General features: G+C 40.5%; 1 protein-coding gene across 3 annotated transcripts in view; it reads left to right on the forward strand.

Annotated features, from left to right (window-relative positions):
• The first annotated feature begins 602 nt into the window (after window positions 1-602).
• GPR156 (G protein-coupled receptor 156) overlaps window positions 603-27,299 on the forward strand; it is an 83,286-nt gene continuing 56,589 nt past the window's right edge. For 2 of the 3 annotated variants that reach the window (XM_077884299.1, XM_077884301.1), the window contains exon 1: window positions 6,519-6,696. The gene's annotated coding sequence lies outside the window, so the exon portion shown is untranslated. Of the gene's footprint in view, window positions 708-6,518; window positions 6,697-27,299 lie in introns of those variants that run through there. The other variant, XM_077884300.1, reaches the window with a different exon arrangement.

Raw genomic sequence — 27,299 nt, forward strand, 5'->3', positions numbered from 1 at the left:
ATCTTAAAAAAAAAAAAATTAGGGCAGCCGGGGTGGCTCATTGGTTTAGCGCCACCTTCAGCCCAGGGCATGAGCCTGGAGACCTGGGATCGAGTCCCGCGTCGGGCTCCCTGCATGGAGCCTGCTTCTCCCTCTGCCTGTCTCTGCACTCCCCGCCCCCTCTCGGTGTGTGTCTCTCATGAATAAATAGGTAAAATCTTAAATTTAGCCTCGGTAAAGAATTTGGGAAACCTAGAGAGCATAAAACAAGAACACTACTTGGAGACCGCACCGCGGGAACCGAAGAGAGCCCTGCGTGGAACCGTCTGAGCCCCGCTCCCCGCGCGCCGGCCCGGGGCGGCCGAGGGTCTCCTCCGACGCGGCGGCCGAGGCGGGGCTGAGGCGGCGCCAGGCCCGGGGCTCGGGGGCGGCGGCGCGTGGGGTCCGCGGGCCCGCGCGCCCTCGCCCCGGGCCCGACCTCGCCGCCAGCGCGGGGGCCGGCGCGCCACGCGGGGCGGCGCCAGGGGAGGGGCGGGAGGCGCGGCCCCGGCAGCGCCCCGGGCCGGAGGGCGGCGAGCGCCCCGCGCGGACCGCAGAGGCCGGCGCCGCAGCCCCGCCGCCCCGCCGCCTCCACGCCCGGCCCCCCGGCGCGGCCATGGGCGCGCCCCCACCCCCAGGCCCGGCGGACCCGAGAGAGCCCCGCGCGGCGCGGGCGGAGACGCGGTGAGGTGAGCACGCGCCCTCGAGGATCCCGAGCGCGGGATTCGGCGGGAGCCCTCCGTGGACGCGACGTAGCCGCGGAACGTCAGACGCTGACAGGGAAGGGCACGGTCCGCTGCGGTCCGCGGGCGACTCTCCGGCACCTGAGGCGAGCCCCGGGAGGCTCCCCGCGCGCGCCGGCGGCGGCCTCCTGAGGGGAGGGGGGCGGGGGCTGCGGCCGCGGCGGCGGTGCCCAGTGAGCGGCTGCCTGCGGACGGCCGGGGAGCCCACAGCCGGGGTCTCCCTCCACAGCCTGGTCACCGGCCCCGCAGGAGCGCGTCGACCCCGGGGCGCGGGGGGGCGGGAGGGCGCGCCCCGAAGTGTCGCCCCTGGCAGCCGGCCCTGCTCCGGGCAGAGGCCCTGCAGCACCCCTGCGAGCGCCCGTCTCTAACTCACCTGGAGGCCGCGTGTTAGGACCCGGCGTTGGCCCGGGGGCCGACCTGAGCCTACTGGGGCCCCCGCAGATGATGCGCCTCGTTTTGAAACTCGAGTTCTCTTCGCGTTTCAGAAGAGAAATCATCAGGTGCTGACTCTCCCCTTTGTCGGCTGTCGAGGAACGAGCTTGCGTGAACAGCAGGCAAATTGCATCCTAGCCTTTCATGAAACGTCTTTCATTTTATTTTATTTTATTTTATTTTATTTTATTTTATTTTATTTTATTTATTTTATTTTATTTATTTTATTTTATTATCTTTTACCTCTTTATTTTTTTTTATTTTTTTATTGGAGTTCAATTATGAAACGTCTTTCTTGATATACAGTCCTTTAAACCAGGATCTAGGGGATAACATTGAATTATTGCATCCCCTAGATAAAAGCGAAAAGTTTTTTTTTTTTGTTTTTTGTTTTTGTTTTTTGTTTTTTGTTTTTTTTTGAGTAGGGGTTAAAAGCTGGAAAGACTGTTGAGTAGTTGTCTTAGGCAGCAAGGCCTGCAAAGGGAAATTAATGGTTCTCCCTCAATAGAGGCATTCCGCACAGAAGGCCTTCCTGCAGGCGAGGTAGTAGTAGCAAGTCAGTTTGAGCCTGGAGAATAAAATGCGTTGGGCAGGCTTTACTTGAGTTAGGGATCTGTGAGCATGGGGTGGGGGGGCTGGTGGTGGTGGTGGAGGGTGCTCTCTGGTCTCCGTTTTAGCAGCCTAATTCCACTTTTGGGCCACCATTGTCTCTGGAGTGCTCCTTGCATTTCCCTTTCTCTTCTACCGCCAGCTTTTAGCTTCTCCCTCTTGCTCAATAAGTCTAGAGTTGAGCCTGGTCAGAGGCAGAGTTATGGTAGCCTGGGGATAGACAGCATCAAGGCCAGTGAAAGCAGAATTGGGGTGAATGGGATGAAGCCACAGACTTTCAGCCTAGAAGGCTCTCCAAAGAGTGGGAAAATAAGGATTGAGGGAAGGAGATTCTCTGGGGGAGGACAATAGGTGCTTACAACTTGTTTCCTCCTGAGGATGTTAATATTCCTTTTTTTTGTTGTTTGAACACAAGGGCATTTCCAGATGGGGTTGAGGAGTGTGCCCTCCCACCGCACAAATGCACATTTTACTGCACTCCCTTGTAGGTTTCCAGAGAGTAATTAATTGGGGGCAGGGGGAGAGAGAAGAAAGGAGCCCCAAGACTTGCCAGAGAGACAATGGAACATGGGCTGGCTGGGGCAGAGAAGTTGGATCTGAAAGTTGGAATGCTCCACATTTAGTTAAAAATCAGAATCTTTATTTGGCAGAGAAGTGTTGAGGATTATAACATTCATATTTAATTGCTGATTAATTTTGCCCAATAAAGGACACAAATCCCTCTCTTTTCATCTCCAATGATTTATTATGAAAAAATTTCTGACACAAGAAGAGTTACCTGCCTTACTTTTTATGAATTTGTAACCATCTTGATACATATACTTTTAGTGAAAATCAGAGTCTGAAATCCAGAAACATGTGATCTGGCCCCAGACAGAGCTGGAATCAGAAGGCAGTTAAGAAACAGATGTGTAGGGACATCTGGGTGGTTCAGCGGTTGAGAGTCTGCCTTCGGCTCAGGTCATGATCCTGGGGTTCTGGGATCGAGTCCCATGTCGGGTTTCCAGCATGGAGCCTGCCTCTCCCTCTGCTCATGTCTTTGCCCATCTCTCTCTCTCTCATGAATGAATGAATGAATGAATGAATGAATAAATAAATAAATAAATATAAATAAATAAAACCTTAAAAAAAAAAGAAATAGATGTGTGGGGGCACCTGGATGGCACAGCTGGTTAAGTGTCCCACTCTTGGTTTTGGCTCAGGTCATGATCTCAGGGTTGTGAGATTGAGCCCACGTTGGGCTCCCCTGCTCAGCAGGGAATCTGCTTGAGATTCTCTCTCCCTGTATCTCTGCCTCTCCCTGCTTGTGCTCTCTCTCTCTCTCTAAAATAAATAAATAGAATCTTTTTTAAAAGAAAGAAATAGATGTGTGAAGGATGTTAAGATTTTGAAGGACACAAAATCTGGATCTTATTCTGACTTTTCCCTAAGAATAGGGCAGCTCCCTTACTTTCCTCCTTTTACCCATTATTAAAACGTCAGTAGATTGTGTTACTCCTCTGCTTACACTCTCTAATGGTTCCATTCACGTTTTGAATAAAATCCATCTCTCTTCCAGGGTTTACCAAAGCCTGATGCAATCTGACCTGTTTGACCTCATATTTTGTCACTCTTCCCCTCTCTTGTTCTTCCTTCTCCCTGAGCACTCTTCCTTCAGATACTTGCACTGTTTCTGTCCTCAACTCATTCAGGTGTCTTTTCAGATGTGACCTCCTTGATCAGGGCTTCCCTGACCACCTGATCCAAAACAGGCCTTTGTCAGTCCCTGTCCTCTGACCTTGCCTTATTTCTTCATTGCTTTATCATTAACTGGCATTTTATAGTATAGCTGTTTCTTTGTTAATTGCCCAATATCCCCCCACTCAAATGTTAGCTCCATAAGGACCAGAAATTTTTTTGTTGTCTTCATGGCTATGTTCCTGTTTGGCATATTATAAGCAATTAATACATAATTGTTGAATTAATTAGGCAATTAAATGACACAAACAAGGCATTAACTCCCGTAAAGGTTGTAGAATTCTTGGTAAAATACTAGAAGTTCCTTTTAGGTAATTCGAGTCAATCAATATTTTATAGGTAAATGATGATCCTGGAGATCAGTGGCCTCTTATATCCTCACAGTGCTTCTAAGCTGAATCCTTGCTAGAAGCTCAGCCAGTTTTGACAAACTCACATTCTAAACAAGGGACAAAAAATTTCAATCCCAGAAATTTCCCTCATGCCCCTCTCTGGTCATCTGCACCATCCAGAAGCAAATTTTGTTATGATCCATGTTATCATAGATCTGTTTTGCATTCTTGAACACCCGTGGAAGTGCATTCACACTGATGTACTTTTGCATTTGGCTTCTTTTTGCTCAATGTGATGTCTGAGATTCATCTGTGTTGTTGAATATATTGGTTGTTCATTTCTTTTTATTTCAAGATAATATTTCATCATGACTATCTACCTACCATATGCTTATCTATTCTCTTACTGATGGGCGCTTGGGGTATTTCCAATTTGGGACTTTTTAAAATAAAGCTGCCATAAATATTCTTACAGGATCTGCTTCATCTTGAGTTCTGTGTACTTTATTTGAAAATCTTTGTCCCACCTGTGCTGAGAGAAGTGTGGCAAGCTTACTGGGGCTGTGACTGATGTTGCAGTGAGTGCCTTCTCTAGACAGCTCCACTGGGCACTGGCTTACCTCCCACTCCAGAGAGAGAACATTTGGAAAATGAATGTCCATGCAAATTGGGGAGACCTCAGGAACATTTTCAGTGTTTTTCGATCCTTATATGGGACTCTATAAAATGCCTGCTGCCATTGCTCTTATGTTCCCTTCCTCCTCTCAGCTCCCTACCCCCGTACAAGTTGACTCTAATCAGCCACTCAACATTATGCTATCAGGGAGTTTAAATATTTATGAGCAAGAGTCTTATTCAGAGCCTGATAAAATATTTATGTGTTTCCATGGGGCATTGGTTTCCATCTAGACTTCTCAAGGTGTTTTTCTGAGGCACTTGTCATAATCATGAGATATTCAGACAGAGATAGATGATATAGCCAGAGAATAGCTGGTTATTGAACCCCACCTTGCAGCATACCCTGCTTTGCAGAGGTGGGGGAGGATGAACACACAGAAAAAAAATGGGCATTAGTGATGTCTGGATCAAGAGAAAGACAGTGTGTGTTGTTGAAAATGGATTGAAAAAAGAAGGGCCTGCTAATATAGCACTGCTAAAGATGTGAATCCAGAGGTGATTGTGGCAAAGAACCTGTTAGAATGAGGAAGAATTAATGAAGGTGAGATGCATTCATTCCAGATAGAAGCATGAAGGAACCAGCCTGTAAAAGACATAGTCTGTTTGACACTGATGTAGACACGGCTCATATATGACAACTATTCTGAATGCTATAATTATCACAACTTATGAAACTATGGGGAAGGTATGGAGGCTAGCCAGGGTTTCCAGGTGGAGAGCAAAGAACTAGCTATTTCAGGAGGGATTGTTATTTTCCTCCAAGGAAGAAGTGTCTTTTGAGTAGAGTTCTGGAGGAGGTGTGGTGCTTTGACTGGCAGCTGTAGTTGGAAGAACGTTCCCTGAAAGACAGTAACTTGAGCCAGTATTCGGTATTCGAGTCCGGGCCAAAGTGCTGGTGCAGTTTGAGTGAGGTGAAGAGGTGGAGAGGGTCAGGTCAGGGCAGGTTTTCAGTAAGAGATAAAGCAGGAGAACTATATACCAGCTTGTCAAGAACACGAGAGTATGGACTTTAATCTGTTTGTTGTAGGGAACCATGTAACTTTTGACCAGAGACTGGGTCAAAATTTGAGCAATTCCTGGGAGATGCATCCAACCCAGGCAAGACTTTGAGGTCTGTTTATGTCCAAGGCACTTCCAGATTATTTTCCTGTGTCCAGTCCAGTCTAGAGACTGTGCAGTCTAATCTAGAGGAAGCAAATGTGAGGGAGGGAAGATTCATTTAATATACTCCTAGGATTGAGCAGAAATAGGTCTCACCAGCTACCTTCTTTCCCCATATAACATACTCAGAATGTGCCAAGTCAAACTGAATTCATAGGCTGTATGTATGCTTATCCTCTGCTCTTCTCCATGGCCACCTTGCCTCTTAGGGAGAATTGAGAGGGTCTAAGTATGCCTTTAATACCTGAACCCAAATCTGGGTCAGTGTACTTCAGATGTGGGTTGCCAGGCAACAGAGGATGAAGCAGTGAGGCTGTCAGACCATCGCTGCAGAATGCAAGCCTGCTTTGACCAGGCTACCAGGCAGTGACCAGAGAGGCGACTGGCAGTAGAAGGTGGAAGTCATGCAGATTGATAACCTATAGGTAGAGCTGCCTGGCTCCCTTCACCTGTATTCTCCCTTCATATTGTAAGTTTCTATTCAAAAGTTTCCCCAAGATGTTTACTTTTTAGCTCATAATGAAAATAGGGAGGGAGATAGTGAAGGGTGTTAAGCCTATCAGCATCTGTACTTTATGATGTTTGTAATAAGGAAGAGATCATGGCTTTGAGGAATTCAGTTTTCAGTGCTGCAATGGGGAGCTTTGCATAGATACAGATTAACAGAAAGTTCTGGATTTCTGATGGAAAGAAGTGATTTCTTGGTATGAGGACAAGGAAGAGCACAGGAGGGCCTCTTAGAGAAACTTCAAGATTCTGTCCAGAGCTTTGTTGGTTGAAATTGCTCTCTTACTGCCATGGATACCTGTTCCAGAGTGACAATGGGAATACCCGGGAAAGAGTGCTCTGGGCTTTCCAACTGCCATGTGTCTATGCTGCAGTGTCACACTGTCTTGGCACTGCCAGCTATCCATCCTGAGTCTCCAAGGGTAACTGGGGAGACCTTAAGAGAAAAGACAGAAGTGGATGTCTTAACTAGGGAAATGGTAAGGGCCTGAAGATATGGTCTGGACTGGCAGTGTGGTAAGGGTCTAAAGTAATGGTCGAGCAAGACTCCAGACCAACAAGGTTCTTCTTGCCTCTAATCTGATATATTTCTGGTTTTCTGCATGAAGTGGAGTCTTCCAAAGGCCATATCAGCTGGAGTATTTACTCTGAACATGTGAACAGAATGCATGCTTAATTGAGTGTCTTTTCCAAATTTTGATGATTTTCTGATTGTCCCCAGGCTGTTGATGGCTGTCTGCTTTTTTATGCTGTTAGGATAAACCCAGAAGATCCAATAAAGAGGGAGCAGAAAAAGTAATATCAGGAGACAGGGAAGGGAAGAGGAATAGTGGCCTGCTGGGATCCTAGGTACCCAATTACCTGCAAGTGAAAAGTGGGAATGAAAGAAGATCAAATAACTACCCAAGGGGATCTTTACATGCAAATGTTGCTGATTTCCAAGGCAGCCATAAGGAGAAAAGCAGGCCTGAGACACAAAGGCTCCTGTCACAGTTAGTCTGAGGAATTTGAATACCAGCTTGATGCACCAGAACACATAGCCACACCACAGCTGTGCAGAATGACAACAGTAACATGCTGTCCAAACCCCTTTTCCACTTCACATATTCTCTCATATTTATTTGTAATATTAGGTAATATATGTAAGACATTCATCTACACTTGTGAAGCTACACAATGCAGACCTCTAAAAAGGGAGGAAAAATAAAATAAGGTGAAAAGGAGAAATTGAATTCTAGGAAACAAACAGGGTTGCTGGAGGAGTGGTGGGTGGGAGGATGGGAAAACTAGGTGATGGGCTGTAAGGAGGGCACTTGATGGAATGAGCACTGGGTGTTATATGCTACTGATGAATCACTAAATTCTGCCCTGAAACTAGTAATACAGTATACGTTAACTAAGTTGAATTTAAATAAAGAATTAAAAAGAAAAAGTAAGTATAACAACAAAAAGAAACTATTCCAAAATATTATCAGTGGCAGGATTATAAATGATTACTTTTTAAAAAAATGTAACCATATTTTCCATGAACGCTGTAGCATTTCTATGATAATCAGGAAACATTGAATAAAAAGTCTATTAAAGAAGGTAAGTAGAGAGGTAGAAGAAGAGGCATGGGTATAGGACAGTAGGATTGTTCAAGAAGAGAAAAAAGATGTTGAAAGATGAATGAGTGGTCAAAAAAGTTAGTTCTTGGGATGCCTGGGTGGCTCAGCAGTTGAGCAGACATCTGCCTTTGGTTCAGGGTGTGATCCCAGGGTCCAGGATCAAGTCCCGCATTCGGCTACTTGTGTCTAGCCTGCTTCTCCTCTTCCTGGGTCTCTGCCTCTGTTTGTGTGTGTCTCTCTCATGAATAAATAAATACAATCTTTTTTTAAAAAAAAGTTCTTCACAGGCTGCTAGCTTCTGCACATTATTTTATTATTGAGTATCATATATCTATTACCCCTCAGAAGGTCTGGAAGCTTCTATCAGCATGAAACCAAATACAAATACTGAGCCAAGTGTCACTCCTCCAGGGCTTTAATTCTGTCCTGTGGGTAAGAATTGGAAGGCCCTCAACTAACTTCCAGTGGTCCTCAAAGAATCTTCCACCAAAGCGCTAACACAGAACACTTCAAAGCTGGGCAGCAGCATCTTTCCCACAGAGTTTAATATTTATCCCCGCAGAGGCTGGGCCAGGCTTATGGCTCTCATCTCTGAAGTATGGAACAGAAGCCAACAAAGGCTGTCAGGAGTTGGAGTAGTGGGATTTCTCCAGACAAAAGCTTGTTCTATTCTCATCCTTGCTTCTGTTGGCTGCTTACTGGCTCGGGCAGCCCCTTGGGAAGCTCTGTGGCTGAGGCTTTGGAGAGGTACCTATAGTTTTCATTTCACAGCCACTGGCCTTCTCCAGGAGCACTGTCAAGTCTGTGCTTTAATTGGCTGTTGTTTAGGGACACAAGGTGAGGCCTCTCTCTGAGAGCAGTAGTTACTATTTACCTCTCCCCACTAGGATCGATTTAAAGTAAATGCCAGAGCAAATTTAAAACAAACCCCACTGAACTCTGGGGTCTGGCATTACCTGTAATTATAGTCAATAAATCCTTTTTATATTTTAAATTTATTACATTTTTAAATTCTAAAAGCAATACACACTCATTGTAACCAGTCTTGTAAGATAGTAGTCTATAAAGAAGATGTTATTAATCTCCCCCTCTTCTTCCCTCTATCTACCTGACAAAACCACTTTAAAATTAAATGTGAATTCTTTCACTCCTTTTATATGTTCAAATATGTAGTTATTTTTTATTTCATATGTAAATGAGATCATATAATACCATTTATTCTGTTACTTGTTTCATTTTGTTATATTATGTACATTATTCTACATATATAAATTGATCAAATTTCTTATTTTAATAGTTACTTAATATTTCTTTGTAGAAGTTACATAATTTTTCCCATGATTTCTATATTGATAGATATTCTGGTTTCCCTCCATTTTTTTTTTTTATGCAAACACACGAGGGTTTATTTACAAGCTCGAGCTTGGGTCCAAGTATACTCCATACAGCAGAGCAGGGACTTGGACCTCCCTCCATTTTTTTTACACAACAAATTATGCCACAGTAAACATCTTACATGTATCCTTACACTTTGGTTTCCATTTCCATAGGTAGATTCCCCAAACTGGCATTTCTGGGCCAAAGGGAATACTAAACACAATTTTACTTCTCTTGTGGGTTTCCCTTACAGCAATTGTTTACCCCTCTTCTTTTGTCTTCTTCTCCCCTCTCCCACAGCCTTTCTCCAGAGGAGCCTGTGTCTTTAGGCAGGAGAGCCCTGCAGTGAGAACTCCTACTTGCCAAGTGTAAGGATTATATTAGCTCAGTGGGAAACGAGGTCTGCAGTGTCTTGGTTGCATTGTGTGTCTATTGCTTCTGGTTGGCCAGACTGTTTACAGTTCCCCTTGCTCATTTATTCCGTGCTGTGGAATTATACATGGTCTTCATCTGTGGCAGGAGCAGTGTGATCAGTTTTTTTTTTTTGGGGGGGGGGTGGCTTTCAGAGAAAATAGGCTGTTACAATACTTTCTCACAACACCATATCTGCTATGTTCCTTTTTATGTCTTTTCTTTAATGGTAGAATTGAGAAAAGTTATTCGATTCTATCCCAATTGTTTCCCTCTATTTTGAGGGATTTGGGATTTGGGGAATTTTATGAGTATGTAGTCAATCAACTACAACTGATTATTTGACATGAGGATAATTAGTTAAGAAGGTAGGGGTCTTGGAGCTTAAGGATCAGTGCCAAGCAACAGATGTGAACATTTTTAAACAAATGATTTTAACAAACCTGGTATTAGGAGCGAACTTCTCAGCACTACTTGGCTTTCGGTTTTAGTTTTACTGTTGTTTGGATGTGAAACTGTAGTCTGGCCCACCAGACCAGAGAGGAGTGGGATTCCCATCACACCAGGGCTGGAGAAAATAGTAGAGAAGCCTGAAGGGAAGCTGGTGAGTACAAACAAGTGAATTACAAAATGCAAACTAACAAAATAGAAGTAAATGAGATTTTATAATCCTCAGATAAAGGCTGCTGTGTGACCAGGGACCTATGAGCTCATAGACACTTTATAGAAATTTGTGATCTCTAATTCTTATTAGAAACCCAATTGTGAGTCTGTGTTCAGAATGCAAACATTAGCTAAATAGAAAGAAAGAAATGATGTTCTGTGGCAGACATTTTGCTGTTGGCACCCATAACACATACTGCAACTTTTACTCAGTAGCTTTGAAATGGATTTCTGTGCCCTAGACTGAAAACTAAAGGAAAGAAAGAAAACCAGAATAGAAGTTATTGCAATGAATTTCTAAGGAGAAATCTTAACTTTAGTTTGAACATGTATAAACCTGTAGAATGAGCATTAGGCTTTGTGTTAACACATGCTTTTATAGAAACTTTTAATTTTCAAATACACACTGACCAGTAATAATGATAGTAAAACCAGTCCCTATAATAGGTTTGTCTTTTATAACTTAGGAATTCTGTAATGTATCCTAATTGGTCTCATAGTTAATAGTAAGGTTAGTTATACCTTATACTGTTTGCACTGTCATTTGTGTCTGTAAAGATGATCTTTAAACAGCTTGGTCTTGTCAGTAAAAAAATTTTAAGGTTAAATATATTACAAGACATTAAGCATCTGAGTCTGGCTATAATGGACTATCTGGTAGCAGTGTGCTGCTCCTGTTGAGGACTTCCAGAAAAAGCTAGGTTTTATTTTATTTTTTGAAATATTTTTAAGGATTATTTATTTGAGAGAAAGAACGAGTGTGCAAGTAGGGGGAGAAGCAGAGGGAGAGGCACAAGCAAACTCTATGCTGAGTGTGGAGCCCTACGTGAGGCTCAGTCTCACAACCCTGAGCTCATGACCTGAGCCAAAATGAAGAATTGGATGCTTAACTGACTCAGCCATCCAGGTGCCCCGAAAGATAGATTTTAAAAATTTAGTTGAGTTCATAAAAGACCTAAGGCAGCCAGAACTTAAGAGCCAAACCATATAAAGTGCCCCACATACTAGGTTGCTTTTTCCTTGAGACATTTACTATTTACTGAGTAACAGGTGAGGAGGAGCTAAGATTCCCAAGCAAAAGGCAGCTGCTAAGAGAAAAGCTGAGCAGAACATTCTACCGTCTGATGAGAGACAGAATTAGCCCAATAATCAGAGCAATTTTCCTTCCAAGTTGTTTGCCAGTTTATAAGTAGCACAGATGAAGAGGTAAATAAGCCAAACAGAAAGCAGCTGCTAAAAAAGCCAAGAAGCTAATCATAGGTACTTACAGTCTTACTGTGCTGGGGAGATAAAAATTGGAGTGTGGGGTTCACCAGGGTGGGAGAGCCTGAAAGACACTGTAATGGTTACTTTCATATCTATTTTAATGAGTCACAGGATGCCCAGATATCTGGTTAAACATTATTTGGGGGTATATCTCTGAGATTTCTGAAAGAGATTGGCATTTGAATTGGTGAACTGAATAAAGCAGTAGGTCTTCCCGGACGTAGGTGAGGATCATCCAATTCATTGAGGGTCTGTATAGAACAAAGTGGCAGAGAAAGGTTAAAAGTTTTCTCCCTGACAGTTTGAGATGGACATTGATTTTTCTCCTGTCCTTGGTGCTCTTGGTTCTCAGGCTTTCGCACTTGGACTGACATATATACCATCAGCGTTCTGATCCATAGGCCTTCAAACTATGCTGCCAGCTTTCCTGGGACTCCAGCTTGTAGACAGCTGATCATAGAGTTTCTCAACCTCCTTATTTCCATGAGCCAGAACTTTATAATAAATCTCTTCTATTGATACATAAAATGTTGGTTTTGTTTCTCTGGAGGACCGTAACTAATACAAACATCCTAAGCTTTCAGTTGGGACTTCTAAAGAGCTATGTCTAGGAGTTAGCCCAGAAATAGACCTGGTCTTATTGAAATTGAAATCTAATTCCTAATTAGGTCAAAATCAGATTGGATTAAAATTATCTGTTTTTATTCTAGCCCTCTAGAAAACGTAAATAACATATTCATTGGAGAAAAAAATGACCCAGAACTACTATATTTTCATTAAACGGTTTCTGATATTTGGTGAGACAAAACAAAAGCAGGCATAGTAAAAATACAGTTTCTGGAATATGGTGCAGAATGAGAGAATGCAGACTGCTTGAGTTGAGAAAACAGTTTCAAGTCTAGGGAGACCAAGGCAGCTGGAGTTTACAGGACAGAGTATCAAAGGGAAGAGTACACAGAGAATTCCAGAGATCCCCACACAGTACACCAAGCATGAAATGGAGTACTGTTCAACACATGCCTGTAAGGAAACTACCTAGAGATGGAAAAAGAACCATTCAAAAGGATTAGAGGAAAAAATACTTGCTGCCCATCCAGGGCTGTCCCACTGACCATACTAGAAAAGCTAATAACTCAGAGGGTATTGGGTAGTGTGCTCTGAGAGATGATGCCTTCACAGTGGGGAATAATCAGCCCTACACTGTGCACTGCTCTGATCTTGCCTAACATCTTAAAAGGAGACCCAAAGGGACCAAACTATTCCCAATTAATTTAACTGCATGCCAGAACAATGTTCAAGAATATTTAGAGGATATGAATCTAATATTATGTGTAACTGGAATGGCCCTAGAGGACACAGAAAAATATTTGAAGAGATAATGAGTGAAACATTTTCAACAAAGACAAGGATAGCAGTGATTTCTCATCAGAAATGATGCAAATGAAAAGGCAGTGAAACAACATCTTTAAAGTACTGGAAAAATAAATACCCCAAAACCTTTCAACCTAGAATCCTATGCCCAGTGAAAGTATCTTTCAAAACAAAGGCAAAATAAAGACTTTGTCAGATATATAAAAGCTGAAACAATTCATCACCGACAGATGTGCACTACGAGAAATGGTAAAGGAAGTTCTTCTAGCAGAAGGAAATGATATCAGTAGGAAATATGAATCTATACAAAAAAAAAAGAAAGAACACCAAACATGGTAACTACAAATTATTTGTCTTATGATTTAAACCTCTTTTAAAACACAATTGACAGCTTAAAGAAAAATAAACAATATGGGGTTTATAATGTATGTAAAAGGAAATGTATGAAAATGAGTACAAAGGCTAAGAAGGAGATATGGAAGCATATTGTTACTACATGTGAACTGATACGGTATCATCTGAACATAGACTGTGACAAATTAAGATGTACCCATAAACACAAAAACAATCACAAAATAAAGAAGCATAGCTAATAAGCCAACAGAGATAAAATGGGAACATGAAAATACTCAACTTGCCTATGAGATGTCAGAAAAGGAGGAAAAAAAGAAACAAAGAAGAGATGAGATAAATAAAAAATAATAGCAACATAATGCATTTAAACTTAAATATACCAATAACTACTTTAGATATAAATGATCTCAACACTTCAACTAATGAGCAGAAACTGCCAGAGAGGATTTTTTTTAAAAGCAGTGTGAGCAATATACTATGTACAAGAAACACACTTTATACATTATGACACAAATAAAGGATGGAAAAGTTTACCATGCTAACACACTAATCAAAATATAGATTGCAGAGCAAAAAATATTACTATAAATAAAGAAAAGCGTTTCATAATGATAAAATAGGGACGCCTGGGTGGCTTAGTGGTTGAGTGCCTACCTTCAGCGCAGGGCATGATTCTGCGGTCCCAGGATTGAGTCCCACATTGGGCCCCCTGCATGGAGTCTGCTTCTCCTTCTGCCTGTGTCTCTGCCTCTCTCTTTGTGTCTCTCATGAATAAATAAATAAAATCTTTAAAAAAAAAATAGTCAATTCATCAAGAAGATATACCAGTATTAAACATTTATGCACCTACCAGCTTCAAAATACGTGAAGTAGAAATGCTATGACTTCAAAGAAAAATTGATGAATTCATAATAGTAGTAGAACATTTCCTTTTTAAAAGAGATTTTATTGATTGATTGATTGAGAGTGTGAGCTGGGGAGGGGCAGAGGGAAAGGATGAGGAGAATCTCCAGCAGGCTCCATGCTCAGAGATCCCCTTGGGGTTACGTCTCACCACTCTGAGGTCATGACCTCAGCCAAAATCAAGAGTTGGATGTTCAACTGACTAAGCCACCCAAGGCACCCCTGTAGTCCAAAATTTCATTGGCTTCTTCTCAGTAATGGATATAAGAAGACAGAAAATAATTAAAGATATGGAAGAAGAAGCCTACAGAATCATCTGGACCTCATTGATCTTTACCTATCAACAGCAAAATATTCATTCCTTTCAAGTGCACATGGAACATTTCGATAGACCATATTTTAGGCCATAGAACAATTCTCAGTACATTTAAAAGGATTCAAGTCATACAGAGATGTCCTTGACCACAATAGAATTAGTTAAGAAACTCATAACAGAAATCATCAAATATTCGGAAAATTATATAATACACTTCAAAATAGCTCATGAGTCAAAGAAGAAATCAAAAGAGAAGTTAGAAATTATTTTGGACTGAAGGAAAATGAAAAGAAATGTATCAAAAACAGTACTTAGGTGAAAATTTATAGTGCTTGAGGGTTTGTAAGAAGAAAAGTCTCAAATTAATATTCTCAGCTTCCATCCTAAGAAACTAAAACAAAAAGAGGAAATGAGACCCAAAGTAAGCACAAGAAAGTAATGAATATCAGCAGAAATCAGTAAAATAGATTTTAAAAACCCAATAGAGATCAATGAAAGCAAATGCTGATTGATTGTGGCTATCAATAAAATCAATAAGCCTCTAGCCAGATTGATAGGATAAAAAGAGAGCAGACACAATTTACTAATGTTATGAATTGAAGAGGTGACATCACTATAAATTCTATAGATATTATAGAAACTCTGTTCCAATAATTCTATCAACTTAGGTAAAATGAACAGATTCCTTGAAAGAAAAAAACTACCAAAGTTCATTCAAGAAATATTAGAGAATGTAAAAGCCCACATCTATTTTTTAAAAAGTCTCAGCAGGGACGCCTGGGTGGCTCAGTGATTGAGCATCTGCTTTTGGCTCAGGTCATGATCCCAGAGTCCTGGGATTGAGTCCTGCATTGGGCTCCCCACAGGGAGCCTGCTTCTCCCTCTGCCTGTGTCTCTGCCCCTCTCTCTGTGTCTCTCATGAATGAATAAATAAAATGTTAAAAAAAAAAAAAAAGTCTCAGCAAACAAGGAATAGAAGAGAACTCCTTGCAGTCTCTCCTTTTGCTGTCCTGCCCACTGCTTTGCTGTATTTTCAATACACTTCTGTCTCCTTTGTTCTGCCCTTGGATGAATTCACCACCCACACACCAGCTTCCACTCCATTGCCTCCCCCCACACATTTGGTAGAGCCCATACAGGGGACCCTCTGCCAGCTTAGGACTTTCCTTAGATTCTCTGGGAATTTCTTGAGACTTTCCCTCAGTGGACCAACTCTAGTACTCCTTGGAGAACTAACCACCTCCGGGAGACATTACTTCTCAGTGAGGTTACAGCCCCAGGGGGAACCAGTGGGACTGCCCTTGCCCGAAAGAGTAAGGGACTTCCCCTCTTGCACTTTGGAGGAATCCTTCCCTCGGTCTCTTTTCTCAGCCCTTCAGAGGTCTAACCCTACTACTCCTCAGACAACTGAAGATCTCTAGCCAAGGCAGCTCCCCATATGGTCTGGAGGTCTGAGGTGAACAGGTCAGACTGCCCATGCCTGACAAGGCAGAGGACCCCTTTCCTGGCCTCTCCCACTCCATTCCCCGAGGTCTCCATTCCCAACGTACTCAGCAGTTGGCAGTAGAAGCTCCTCCAGGAATCTGCACACATTGTGGACTAGTTGGGACCCTTTCCTGACACTGGCTCACTCTCAGCCACCTTGCTTCTTTCAGCCTTCTGCACCACCACCCACCACCCGCTTTTTTCCTTTGTTCTTGCAGATCCAGCCACCATCTTGATCTGTAGGCAAGATACATTCCTACTTGTCTGAGTGAATCTAACAATTCCATATACAAATGATGATTCAACAAGGATTCCAGCCCATGCCATCAGAGGGCTCCCTCCCCCTAAATCCCATGGACCTGGCCACCAGTGAATTTCACTCACATTGCCAGTCAGCATGTTAATAACTACGCAGAACCCCTGATGGACTGACAAGTTTAGGTAGGGAAAGCTCGCCCCCTCATCCAGCATGAAACAACTGCAGAAGATGAGACCTTTGCCCAAATGCCAAAGATTTGTTGTTGATCTGTCAAGGGAGAATGCAGGGGCCACTTTTAGGCAATAGGTTTGAGCAATGGAAACCTGAGTAAGATTTAAAAAAGATTAAAAAAAAAAAAAAAAGGCCCCCAGCGAATTCACAGGGCTGAATGCAAACAGGTTCACTAGGCAACCCACCTCAAAATATCCATAAGACCTAGCTGACCAATGGGCTACTTACAACTAGGCACAAGAAGATTCCATACATTCCTATACCTCCTCAGTCTCTCCCTTAATTATACCCCTCCACTACCACTGCCTCATGGCAGTCTCCTTTGCTATCCTGCCTCTGATGTCTTGCAGTGTATTCAATGAACTTCTATTTCCATAAGTAAATAAAGAACTTCCTTAACATGATAAAGGGAATCTATGAAAAACCTGCATCTAATACTATATTTACTGATAAAAGACCAAATACTTTCTCCTTAAGTTCAGGAACAACACAAAGATGACTACTCTTACTCATTCTTTCAACATTATCTTGGAGGTCCTAGCCAGTACAATGTAGTAAAAAAAAAAAAAAAAAAAAAAAGTAATAAATGAAAAGCATCCAGTTTGGAAACAGAGTTAAAACCCCCTTTATTTGCATGTAACCTGATCTTCTATATAGAAAATTCAATGGAATCTACGAAAGAGCTACTAGAACTATTACATAAATTTAGCATGATTGCAAGAATACAGTATCAATATACAAACATCAATTGTGGAGATATATAATGTTAAACAAGGACAATTCAAAGTAAAAAATTATAATAACATAAAAATATGAAATACTTAGGGATATATCTGATAAAAATTATGTAAGAGCTATACACTGAAAACTACAAAACCTTTCTGAGAGAAAAAAGACCTGAATAAATGGAGAGATAAACCCTATTCATGGATGGTATGAATTGAATATTTGTATCCTCCTCAAGTTCATTTGTTGAAATCTAGTCCTCACTGTGATGGTTATTGGAGGCAGGGCCTTTGGGAAGTAATTCAGTCATGAGGATGGAGCCCATATAAATGGGATTAGTGCCCTTAAAAGAAGAGGCCAGAGATCTAGGTAATTCTCTTTCCATCATGTGAGGATACAAGTCCACCATCTGTAAACTGGAAGAGGGCTCTCACCAGAATTCAACATACTTGTATCATGATCTTCAACTTCCAAGATCATGAGAAATAAATTTCTGCTGTTTATTAGCCACCCAGTCTATGGTATTTTGTTGTACCAGTCAATCCAAGATAATGGATTAGAAGGCTCATTATTGTTAAAATGTTGATTTTCCTCTAATTCATCTATAGATGTAATGCAATCCTAATCAAAATCCCAGATACTCTTTTTTTTTTTTAAGATTTATTTATTTATTTATGATAGAGAGAGAGAGAGAGAGAGGGGCAGAGACACAGGAGGAGGGAGAAGCAGGCTCCATGCCGGGAGCCCCACGTGGGACTCGATCCCGGGACTCCAGGATCGTGCCCTGGGCCAAAGGCAGACGCTAAACCGCTGAGCCACCCAGGAATCCCCGTTGAGCCACCCAGGGATCCTCAAAATCCCAGATACTTTTACAGAAATTAATAACTGCATTCTAAAATTCATATGAAAATGTACAGTATTTAGGATAGTCAAAGCAACTTTTTTTTAAGGAACAAAATTGGGACTATTACTACCTGTTCATTATTTTGAATGCAAGAATGCTTTTACATGGGCAGCCCGGGGGGCTTGGCAGTTTAGCGCCGCCTTCAGCCCAGGGCGTGATCATGGAAACTGGGGATTGAGTCCCATGTCTGGCTCCCTGCATGGAGCCTGTTTCTCCCTCTGCCTGTGTCTTTGCCTCTCTCTGTCTCTCATGAACAAATAAATAAAATCTTTAAAAAAGAAAAAAGAATGGTTTTACAAGTCAGGATTTATCAAATTGACACTTTTAAATATTGGCAGTTTATTATATAGAATTTGTACCTCAATAGAGCTGCTTTCTAAAAAAACTTATGGATAGGAAAATGAGAGTAAATAAATACAATTTTAAAAAAAAGAACAAAAAAAAAGAACAAGCTGTAAAAAACAAAACAAATAGTATATTAGATATTTAATTCACTTATGTCAGTAATTATCTTAAGAATAAAAATACTATTTTAATTAAATAAAATTATTGTATTAAATTATAAACATTAAAATGATTATTAAAATATCCTAATTGCTGACAGTGTTTATCATAGCCTTTATCATCGTATTTCACCACACTTTTTGGGTAGCCACAAAGAAATATTTGATTTATGAGAACAGTATAAAAAAAAACAATTAAAAACTTTTTTCTCAACACTAAAAAAAAAAAAAAAATCCAGGTTAAAAATGGGCAGAGGACCTTCTTAGACATTTTTCCAAAGAAAACATATAGAGAGCCAACAGACACACGAAAATATTCTCAGCATCACTCATCATCAGGGAACTGCAAATCGATACTACAATTAGGTATCACCTCACACCAGTCAAAATGGCTAGTATCAAAAAGACAAGATAACATGTGTTGGTGAGGACATGGAGAAAAAGGAACCCTCATGCACTGCTGGTGAGAATGTAAATTGGTGGAACCACTGTGAAAAATAGCATAGGGTTTCCTCAAAAAATTAAAAATAGACATACCATACAATCTAGTAATTCTTTTACTGGGTACTTACCAAAGAAAATGAAAACGCTCATTCAGAAAGATATATGCACCCCTGTTTTATTGCAGAATTATTACAATAGTCAAGTTATGGAAGCAATCTAAGTGTCCATCAATAGATAAATAGATAGATTATCTATTAAAAAGATATATATATAGTTATACATTTATACAATGGAATATTACTCAGCCATAAAAAGAATGGAATCTTGCCATTTGTGATAATATGGACGGAGCTAGAGGGCATTATGCTAAGTGAAATATGTTAGAGAAAGACAAATACCATATGATTTCACTTATGTGTAGAATCTAAAAAACAAAACAAATGAACAAATAAAAAAAGAAGAAACAGACCCACAAAGAGAACAAACTTATGGTTGACAGAGAGGAGGTGGGTAGGAAGACAAGCAAAATGGGTGAAGGGGAGTGGGAGGTGCAGGTTTTCAGTTATGGAAATCATGGGAATGAAAGGTACTGCATAGAGAGTATATAGTCCATGGTATTGTAATAATGTTGTATGGTAACTACATTTGTAGTGAGCATGGAGGATAGAGTTGTGGAATCACTATGTTGTATGCCTGAAACTAATGTAACACTGTATGTCTATACTTCTATACTATACTTCGATAAAAACAAACAAAAGGTTTCTTTTATCCTGGCTTCAGCTGAGTTGTAGTTTGAAATTAACTGCTTCACTTGGGTTGATTAAGGTTTATGGGGATGGTTGATGGGTGGCCTGTGATTTTACATGTAAAATACTACACATTTGTATGTTTCTTAGGAGAAGGTTTATAGTTTTCGTATCTCATGTCTAAAAAAAATAAGAATCTTGATTTGAAGAATGAAAAAACTGAGTGCTGTTCTAAGTGTCTAATTTCTTACTAGTATTTCTCTGAAATTAATTTCTAGAGAACAAGTCAAATGACTTGATCTATAAATGTGTACATGAGCCTCATCACAGCAGCTTAGAGTAACAAATTACAGGTTATTCCAAGGGTTTGGGTCATTTAAACTTTGATGAAGCCCTGTATTTCCTTTAGTTAGACTATGATTCTCATGGTATGGTTCCCACACCAGTAGCTGCAGCATCACCTGCGAATTTACTAGCAATGCAAATTCTCAGCCCTACCAAATCAGGAAACTTGATTTGGAGGAGGTGGGGGCCAACAATCAGTGTTTTCAAACGAGTTCTCTAAGTTACTCTGATACACACTGAAGTTTGATACCCATTGTATTAAACTATACCTAGAAAACCCCATTCTCTACCACCTGCTTCCAGGCCAAGTTCAGGACAGTTTGTTAAGCAGAAGTGGCTGCAGAAGGGACAGTCTAGTTTGATGGCTTATGTTTTCCATCTCTTTATCCTCCCAGAGCCAGAATTGTTCTCACATGAGTATATCGGGTTGTGCAGCAACACTGAACAACAGTTTAGAGAAAATCAGTGTCTAACTGAAGGAATTTAAAGACACCGCATGAAAGTTCACTCATAAAAATTCTGACCTGGAGCAGGCTTTTCAGAGAAAAGCCCCAGTAAATACAACAGCCTTGGAGCTCCACTTCTTTTGAGGAGGAGAATATTCAGTCTCCCAAACTGACTGAACCTCAGGAACAAAGTTTTGTTTACCCTTTTCTAGCTGTGTGGCACCCTCACAAATGTCCTTTAAAGGAGTGTTCAGTATCACACCATTGGCTCTGTTTGCAAAGTAAGTTAAAGAGTTCACTCAGCCTTATGTTCTGAGTACCCAAACGGAGAGGTCTTAGCTATAGCAGCATAAAACTTGAGCTGCCTAAATCTAGCCTCTGAAATGTCAGATGACCATTCTCAGGTCTTTGTTACCTTCTGAAGCTTGATTTGTTGTGACACCTTACTGTTTTGTTGATGAATAATGGCATAGAGAACTTCACAGCAGTTCTCATTAAAGGAGGGCAGCCAAGTGGAATTCATTCTTGGCTCTTAATAGTTTTCAAATGAGAATTTTATTGCATATTAATGAGCACCAATTGACATTTGTGACTGGTTTTTATGGAAATCATGCATGTATAATTTGCATAATAGTACCTAAGTGTTTTAGGTAACAATGCAACTCTGAGAAGTTAGTAACGGTTTTAGTATGTTGTTTTTTTATTTTTATTTTTTGGTGTAATTCCCAGCTCCAGTCCCTGGCAATAGTGTTGGAATATTAACAGGTCTCTAGGATTCGTCTGTAAGGGCTCTCTAGGACCTGTCTATAAGGCGGTAATGACTCACTGCTCAGTTTATGTGATTATGTCTGTACTGAGAGCAGAGAGTCAGCAAAACACATCAGGACAGGGGTCTAAAAGCAGGAGATGCTCCCACTGTAGTGAGAAGGTGTTCTAGCCTTCCCTGAATCAAACCTCCTGCTTCTTCTGAGTTATAGGAATATCTATATGATCCTGAGGATTGTTCCTAGAAATCTTGGGCTCCTATACTCTGTGATATTTGTAAATGTCCCTGGGTCCATTTCAACAAATATGTATTGATCACCTACTATGTACCAGACATCGTGCTAGGTGCCAGAGCAAGGCCATGTTGTTCCCTGCTGCATCCTTAGCTCTTAGCACAGTGACTATTGCATAATAGTTGATCGATCTGTATTTGTTGAATTAATGAACATGTCTTCTACCACTGGGGATATATAATTCATTATTCTAACAGAATCTGATTGTAAATATGGTATAAAGGTCGTTACTTAGAAGATACATTAATGATTCAGGACTTGGAATTCTGTTAGGATATTTAGAGAAACAAGATAAGTAACCTCAGTTATGCATCCTCAAGTCTTCTGTATAAATAACCCTTTTGTGTCATGGAAATGAAATAAGCCACTATTTATTGATGATCTAGTATGTATTAGTTATATTTGCATACATCTTATACATCATATGATTTAATCATCAGCAAAACCTATGAGGTGTAGATAGTATTATCTCCCTTTCATTGAAGAGGCAGCTAAGAATTGGAGAAGTGACTAAGCTAAGGCACCACAAATAGAAAATGATGTTTCCGAGACTTAAATTCAGCCTCAGCTTTGTCCATTCCAGTGCCACTTATTACTGCCAATGGTCTAAGGATATGTGAAGTGAAACCAAATTCCCAAGTACTGGGATGGAGAGTTGAATTTGCCCAGGGGCCCTGGAATGTTCCCAGTATTCAGTTGACCTACGTTTATAGTAAACTTACTACTTACAACACCTATCCTGTGGGGCACCCAATCCAATAGCCAGTCTGATTCAATATAGTTCTATCAAGTAGACAGTTAATAGTAAAGGGAGAAATCAGGTTTTAGTAGAGGAAAAGTTGTAAGTAATATGCAACTAAAGATTCAGCAGTATCTTCTATAATGTTGAGTAAAAATGTCCTCCAGATTTCAGAAAGATCACTAAATATGGGCTGGGAAGCACAAGAGGAAAGAGGCTTTGGGACACAGGAATTAGGAAAGAATGGTGGTATAGTTGAAGAATGTATACAAATCCCAAGGATTCCAAAGCTCTGCTTTCTCTGAAATCCACACCAGACTAAGGGAGTGAATCAAGCCCACTCCCCCTCCTCACTCCCTGCCCATCTCCCAACCCTGCCAAGGGACACCCAGTGATTCCATTCTGCTTTTAAAATCCCCTGAGAGGGATGTGTTTGCACCAGCCATCTCTCCCCTGACCTTTCCTCCAGTGAATCAAGACTCCCTACATAAGCCCTGCTCCAGGGTCCTTTTGGGATGATCATTCAGAAACCAAGTATGTGGAAAACTTAATTGGAGGAACTTCAAAGACTTCAAAAAGAAACTTTCCATCTCTCCCTTTTTTATAAGGCAAATCTGAGGTTCTGAGAAGCAGATTAATTCAATCTTTACACTGCTGGGGAAAAAAACATATACGTTCTTTCAAAATTTATAATCTCCCAAGAGAATATTCTTTCTTCTTCTGATGTGTTCCTTTTCTCTCTTGGACCTCCTCCACAGGTTTCTAACGACAGCCCTAGAGTTTTTACCCCTATGATCCTGCTTGCTTCCCCAAGTCCAGGCCTTGCCCAGCTGTCCTAAATATGGGAAAGGCCAACCACAACTTCCTTTGAAGGTTTTTAAAGCAGTATAGAGAAGTATTGAACTTGAGAGACCCAGATTTTCTTTGTACACTAGGTGATCCTGAGCCTCTCAACCTCTGAGGGCTACTTCCTTACCCATAAAGTGAAGAGGTTGGACTTCATGATAACTATAAATATTGCGAGGTCTGTTTTACCTCCCTGTCCCCTCCCCCTTGTTCTTTTCCTCCTCTTATATATAATGCTTTTATTTTTCATTGTTTCTTTTTGAAAATAATCTAATGACCTATGTGGGATTTCATCTCTATTATACAAAAGGTAACACACCATATATGTTGTGTTGCATCTTGCTTAAAAAAAAAAGAATCTGTCCTGGAAATCAGCAGTATATAGATAACTTCTCATTCTTTTTTAAAAATTGAGATATTCCTCATTTTAAAAAACTAAATATTATACAAAAGCAATAGATTGCTTTTTCTCAGGAGGTGAGGGTACTGGTGGGTGGGAAGAATGATCTGGAAAGAATATGCCAAGGTGTTAGTATTTAATTCTGGGTGTTCAGGGTGCCTGGGTGGCTCAGTTGGTTGAGCGTCTTTCTTTGGCTTGGGTCATGATCTCAGGGTTCTCTGTGATCAAGCTCTGCATTGAGCTCCCTGCTCAGCAGGGAGTCTGCTTCTCCATCTCCCTCTGTGCATGTTCGTTCTATCTATCTATCTATCTATCTATCTATCTATCTATCTATCTATCTCAAATAAATAAAACCTTTAAAAACATTCTGGGTGTTTGATATCTTCTTCCTTGTACTTTTCTGAGTTTCATAAATATCTATGAATTTAAAAGAAATTTTAAATGCAGCTGCACACAAGAACAGCAAAGGAAAACTTTCAGGAATCACTGAAATATGAATACCTAATAGAATTAGATCAAAGAGGGAAAGTTCAGGGAGGATGTTCATGAGAAGATTCTGTAGCTGGTGGATCTGGGCCTAAACAGAGAGCTCTAAACACTCTATGAAGGTTACCTAACATGTGAGAAATTGCTGATGAAAAGGGAAGAAGCAAACCCTCCCAAAACTTTGTTTTCTTAACTGATCATTGTCAGATGACTCTGGATATTCTCTTCAAGAACAGGAGAGAGATTACTTTAGAGAACTGTCATAATTTTCACTGTGGAATTAACCTTTGATATTTTTATTTATGTGGCCAACATGGCAACCTCATTTAAAATTGCTTCATTACACCTGTGACATTTCCAAATACTCTTGCCCTGATCTACCTTTTCCTCCATTGTCTTTAACACCTTCAATAGCTAATTTATTTAGCTATTATGTTACACTGATTATTGTTTTGATATCCCCCATTATAATATGAATTCTGTAAAGCCAGGCATCTTTCTTTTGTGCACCAGTGTATTTCAGATGCCTATAACAGTGCCTGTCACATTGTTAGTGTTCAAAAAAAATTGAATGAATATTAGCAACAGAGTTTTGGGGGAAAGGGGATGTGTAAACATAGAGTTCTGCATTAATGTATATGCCACTTTCCTTTTCACATTCATCTCGTTGCTTCATGGCCCTGAAAGCCTTTTAGGATTCAGCTTTATTGTTGATAATGAAGTCACCAAGTCAACTAGCAATGAGAATATGAACCAAGGCGGTTGTGTTTGAAAAACGAGAGGGTAGAAAGGATATGAGTGTAAAGGAGAATTTGGTATATGTGTATTTTTGCAGTAGGTACATGCTTATAAGCATAGCTTTAAAAAATAACAAAACAGGGCAGCCTGGTGGCTCAACAGTTTAGCGCTGCCGTCAGCCTAGGGCCTGATCCTGGAGACCCAGGATTGAGTCCTGCATGAGGCTCCTGCATGGAGCCTGCTTCTCCCTCTGCCTGTGTCTCTGCCTCTCTCTCTCTCCTCTCTGTGTATTTTCATGAATAAATAAATAAAATCTTTAAAAAAAATAAAAAAACACGTTTTTACATTAACCAGTACATTTACCGTTTCCAGCACCTTTCATTCCTTTATACAGATCCAGATTTGCATCTGGATACAAAACACTTTTTCTTCTGCCTGAGGAACTTCCTCTAATATTTCTTATAGTACATGTCTCTCAGTTTTTCTTTGTCTCAAAATGTCTTTTTTTTTTAAAAAAAAACTTTTCACTGAAACACATTTTCACTGGGTATTATATTCTGGGTTGACTTTATATTTCTTTCATTACTTTAAGATATCTTTCAGTTCTCTTACGGTTTACATAATTTCAAATTATGTTGTCTTACTGTTATTCCTCTTTACATAATCTAGCTGCAGCTAAGATTTTATCTTTATTTTGAGTTTTCACTAATTTCCTTATAATGTGCATTAGTGTATGTATGCGTATTTTAAAATTTATTCTGCTCAGGTTTTGGTTGAACTTCTTGGATCTATAGGTATATACTTTTTAATCAAATACAAATATTTTTTGTCATTTCTTTCAAATACTTTTTTCTATTTCCCCCCTCTCCCACCTTTATTCCCTGGGATCCAATTACATGTATATTAGACCACTTGCTATTCTATAAGCCGCTGAGGCTATGTCCATTTTTATCAATTGTTTTTCTCTCTCTGCTTCATTTTGGATAATTTCTAATGCTTTGCCTTTAACCAGTATTTTATTTTTGTAGTGTCTAATCTGTTGTATTTCTACTTTCAGGATTAATTTTGTATTTTTACTTTCAGGATTAATTTTTTTCACTAGAATTCTGTTTGGGTCTTTTTTATATTCACTTCTCCCCTAATTTTGTTCATGTTCTGCTTCATTTCTTTGATCATACTTATAATAGTTGTTTTAAGATCCTTGTGTGCTAATTATATCATTTCTGTATTTGTTTTTATAGATTTTTTATTTTTTTAAAGATTTATTTATTTTAGAGAGAGAGAGAGAGTGGGAGGATGGAGGAGCAGTGGGAGAGGGACAGAGAGAATCTTAAGCAGACTTTTCACTGAACACAGAGCCCACCATGGAGCTCAGTCTCACAACTCTGAGATCAAGACCTGAGCTGAAATCAAGAGTTAGATCCTTAATCAACTGAGCCATTCAGCCCCAATTGATTTTTTTAATGTATGGTTGTAGATCATATTTTTTATTCTTTGCATGCCCAGTAATTTTTATTGGATGATGGACATTTTGAATTTTATGTTTTTGAGTGCTGCATCCTGTATTCCTTTTTAAAGGGCATTGGGTTGTGTCCTGGAAAGCAGTTCAATTTTTTATGGATCAGTCCAGGTTTTTTTTTTTTTTTTTTTGATCCTTTTGAGGCTTTCTTTTAAGCCTTATTAGGGCATATCCTCTCAAAAGACTAGAGTCCAGTAGTACCTAGACTAGATTAGCCTCTAGGGTTTAGTTCCACTACTAAGATATGATAGTACTGAGGATTCTATCCAATGTCTTATATAATATGAGGTTTCTCCACTCTGGCTGATGCGAACACAAAGTATTTCCAGCCCTGTGTGAGCTCCAGGAATTGTTCAGCAACTGCCTAGCAGTGGCTGTCTTCCATTTCAAGTAGTTGCCTCTCATTCATGCCTAGTTCAGTACTCAGCAAAAGACTGAGAAGCTACCCTGCAGATTTCCAAAGGCCCCTCTCTCTTTGTATTTCTTTCTTCTTCATTTCTCCGCCTCACAAATTCTACCTGCTTTGACCTCCCCAAACTCCAATCTGTTCTCATTACTTCAGCAAGACTTAGGCTATGTTTGGGTTTCCTTCCTGGGATGTAGCCTAGAAACTGCCTCCAGGCAATAACTTTAGGTCAATTATAATCATTGAAAGAATATTTTTTTTTAAACTTTTTTTTTTTATTTTTTTATTTTATGATAGTCACACAGAGAGAGAGAGAGAGAGAGGCAGAGACATAGGCAGAGGGAGAAGCAGGCTCCATGCACCGGGAGCCCGACGTGGGATTCGATCCTGGGTCTCCAGGATTGCGCCCTGGGCCAAAGGCAGGCGCGCTAAACCGCTGCGCCACCCAGGGATCCCGAAAGAATATTTTTTATATTTCACTGTATGTATGTCAGTCAGTTGTAGGGTCCACCTCATTTGTTTTCCAAGTTCTA

Source organism: Canis aureus, chromosome 35 (assembly GCF_053574225.1).
Source record: "Canis aureus isolate CA01 chromosome 35, VMU_Caureus_v.1.0, whole genome shotgun sequence".
Classification (NCBI taxonomy): domain Eukaryota; kingdom Metazoa; phylum Chordata; class Mammalia; order Carnivora; family Canidae; genus Canis; species Canis aureus.